The sequence below is a fragment of the Copidosoma floridanum genome, unplaced genomic scaffold, assembly GCF_036245765.1.
Source record: "Copidosoma floridanum isolate Cflo_tuat_1 unplaced genomic scaffold, Cflo_Japanese_pri ptg000029l, whole genome shotgun sequence".
Lineage (NCBI taxonomy): Eukaryota > Metazoa > Arthropoda > Insecta > Hymenoptera > Encyrtidae > Copidosoma > Copidosoma floridanum.
The window spans coordinates 8,624,736-8,629,051 of NW_028321906.1; positions in this window are offsets into that span (position 1 = coordinate 8,624,736).

Consider the following 4,316-nt stretch of genomic DNA (forward strand, 5'->3'; position numbering starts at 1 on the left):
ATAAGTTCTATTAAAAAATTCTTCTCCCATTTACTTGATAGTTAGGCTCCATTATTTGAGGTTTTGTTACATACAACAAATACTTTAAAAATATTTGTGTGGTTATTTCAAACTTTCTCAAAAAGCTCTACATAACCCTTTGAGGTATGTATACCGTGCACCACAAGCAAAATAGGGATATTGCTTACAACCTTCTTTCCCTTATGTGATTTGAAATCAGATATCCTGTGGTTACTTTGTTGCAGTGCATCCGCGTAAAAAAAAAGGCGCAGAGTCTTGTTACGATCTTCAACGTTTTATGAAATTACGGGAGTATCAGATTTCAAGTCACGCTTGAAATACACTTACTTATTCATCGGAGTGGCCCGACTCTTCTTCTTTGTCATTTTTCCCTGAAATTTTCTAAAATTATAATATCGTTTGAGTGAGCTTGTAAAGCTTGATCCGAGTTGAAAGAAATGGTTGAGCATTTTCCTACTCAAGATTTCAAAAGTGTCTTTGCAAACTCCGAAGAAAAGGGTCTTGAGACGGAAGAAAAAAAAAAAAAGAAAAAAAAAACTGAAGCGCACTCAGTGGTGGGTGAGATGGGGTCCAAGGATTCAGATACATAGCCATCAGGCTTTAGCGCAAAACGCAAGTGGATTCAGCAAAGGGATATGCAGTTACTGCGAGTCGAAAGCGAAAGAAAAAACGAGGACCAACCGGCTCTACCATCGTGCGCCACTGCGGACGAATAAGGAAGAGAAAGAGGCGCCCGAGGCTGCCGCAGGGATGGAACGTCGAGGCGATAAAGATGATTTACCTACTATGCGTCGCGGAATGTGCTTTTGGGGAGCGTGGTGAGCTCGCGGACGCGTGAATGGGGCCAATCTATGGGGGTATACCTACTGACAAATATTCGCATATTGAAGAGACGGGTATTATACGGGAAGAGTGGGCGTGTGCACGGGCTCGCTGGTGGTGTTTCATATCATACCGCGCTGACGAGGCTTTAAATAAATCTGCATGAGTTTACGGCGCTCTTCGTAGTTCGTTGGAAAATAGATGTGCAATCCGAAAATAGGTGAGGGAGGTTTTTTCCAGTTTAAGTATGCATGTAGTTTACAGAAGGGGTTGCATGAACGCACAAGGACTACGTACTACGGATTTTTGATTTTTCAGGTACAGAGTTTTATTTAGACTAAGAAAAAAGCTATTATTGGCTAAGAAAAATTATGTTTTGTGCTGTAAAGCTGAAGCTCTCGATTATATATGGGTAAAAATAAACAGATGTTGGATATTTTCGTTTACAATTCATAATCTTCCGATTCAAAAAAACCTTTGCTGTGTAAAAGTATGACTTGTGATTAAAAAATATATCACTCAATAAAACATCGTAAACTTAAGCAGATATGGGAGTCTATACCTGCCTCGCTTATGTTATCATAGAAAGTTGTAAGAATAGCTGGCATGCTAGATTGATAAATGATAATTTTATTTGATTCATTTTGTTATTTGATTTAATGAGATTCTTATAGTACTATTTAAAAGGAATTTCTTTCCTCGAATAGTACCACTTTACTCACACACATTTGAAAACGTGTACACGAATAACGCGTTTTGAGCACAAATACACCAAGCATTGTTGTTTATAATTTTTCACCAACTTATAACACAATTATATCCCAAATATACTTGTATATTGTATGAGCCCTGACAGTAATTCGTTTTAACAGGACCGGCGTCACGCGTACGCGAATACATGAATCACGAAACGGAGCAGTGAAAATATACGCGCGAAAATCCAGCTCGCGTTTGACGATAAAGCACATTAGCGAAAATTAGCGAGACACGCAATCACGGCGCCATTCGAGTAACTGTAAACCAAGAACACGTCGATGGTTGTACGTGTAGTTGCACGCGTAACGCGATTACGTTCGGATTATGCGCTGCGAGAGAATACGCGTGAGCCGGTACAGGTGCTTTGAGAAACGCATCGTGGTTCCTGGAATGAAAAATCCGCTCAAAACCGCGAATGAGACTGAATTTATCAATATAATACTCAGTAAGTGCGAAAAATTCTGTGGAATTACATTTGATCGCGTTGTTTTTTAATTTTTATTTAACTTTTTTTTTTGTAAATAATACTTTGATAATCCGATTTTACTAAATTCAAACTATACCTGAACCCGGAAAAGATATCTGTACATATAAATTCATGTCGGGTAATACACGTGTTGAAAAATACTCGGAGATTAACTACTTACCCCAAGCATCCCGTGCTCACGGATTAAAAGTCACCCGAGCGAGAGCTCATCTTATTCCGAATAAATTCTCACCAGAGCGTAATGATATGAAAAAAGAAGATCACGCGTATATATCAAACTTTTTCTTGTAAAGAAACGTAAAAATTAACCGCACGTACACCGGGCACGGGAGTATTATAAATGTAAAATCAGTCCCGAGCGGAGTTTCATACCAACTTTCCACTCGTGCGTGCGCAAACAAAGAAAAAGAAACTGCGGAGAGAACAAAGCCCCGTGTTACAACGTAAAAGGCTTGCGTCGGTGTTTATAAGCTCGGGGGTGACTTGCGACGAAAGTTGAAAAACAAAAGTCCGAGAAAAAGAAGGAAACTCGGCACCAGAAGGCCGCGAGCGAAGAAAGGGAGTTGCGGCGAGCTAAATGAGGTGTCGTAATTCTCGCTAGCTCGCGACACCCCGCGTCCGCTCACTCTATTACCGTACTTTCGGTCCTGTAACTACCCCTCGACAACTGCTTTATTTACCGTCATCCGTTACTTTTCTCCACCTTCTTTTGTTAGCCCACCTCCTGCTCTTGCAGCCTGTCTTTCGCTTTCCTCTGGACCTGATCCTGCTTTACCGAATCATTAATTACCATCCCCTTCCCACTCTCACGTAACTGATGGGGTGATTACGCACAAAGGATGCCCTAAGAACGTAATTATTTTTTCTCACCGAGTGTCATTTATAATCCACGCATTGCCTCCAACTATTGTGTTCTTTAATTATATATCTACGGTATCGGTATGATAATCTTATTGTGCCAAGATTTTTTAGAAGAACGACGATTGTTTTGAACACTCGAGTTTGTTACCCTCACTTTTCCGTGGGGATTCTTTGGGATTTACGATAAAGAGATCAGGTATGGGGTTACTTGGAGGGAGAGAGAGATAAAGGCATTTAAGGAGTACCTACGTGGGCCATGTGGGCACTAAATTTGAATCCGGGCGCTGTCGTGTCGTATACTCAAGAGCTTTTATCGGCTCTCACGACCAGGAATTCACGTGTTTTAGTACAGTTTTTTAAAATTAATGTACTGTTCAGGATTATGGACGCTTCAGAGAAAAAAAATTCAGGTTTCGATTTTTTAGTTGTAAGAGATACAATGTCATCTAAAAAAAAATGAAAATTTTTTTTCTTCTTTTCTTTTTTGTACGCATATGTGATGAAATAAAATTTTGTACTATTTATGTTAATGGGTCAACGAGGATGAATTACTTCAACTTAAAGTTCAATCCTACGTATCATAAAATTAAAGTCCATCAAAGAAAATGATCGAAGAGTAATAGTAGGAATTTCCTCATAGTAAACTGCACTAGACAACGAGCCACCCGGATGAATTTTCGTCCAAGAAATTTACCGAAGGGAAGGGGTTGTATAATCCCGGGAATTTTCAGCAACAAGGAATCAGCTAAAAAGTAGTCAAGCCTACGAACGCCACGTCCTCTGCTGCTTTAGGAACTTTGACCCGGAAATTCAAACCCGCATGAAAGTACCAAAGTGAATTTTCTTAATTCGCCTGCCCTGCCACTCGCTACTCTCCAACTTCTGAGCTGTACCTTTTTTCACTCCCCGACTCCAGCGTCATCTTTGCTCGACTTATTTTTCAAAGGTTCAAGCAAATCAGGGATAGCGAGGATTTTTCTTTGATTTTTCGGCACTTGAAAAGTTTGGAGAAGTGTATTTCGAAGCTCTGTGTACAATTTACAGCGAGTGTCTATGCGCGGGCCTGCGATCGTCAGCCATTGACGTCAAACACTCTATCCTATACTGCACGCCACACGATACGATGTAGAAGTTAGCGACTGAACGTCGAACGATATCAGTTGGAAGTTGGCTTTGTTTCCCCTTCGCTCAACAGTTTTGCGAGGTTGTAAAAATATCTCGCTCAGATAAGAAACGCGGTTGACATTTGTCTATTCAGTCGTATAGTGAGCCTAACCATCAGATGAATACTACAGTGCAACCGAATCGTTTGTTTATACTTACTGTTCTCTATTGTTTTGCTTTATTATTCAGAGCATAAATAAATTTG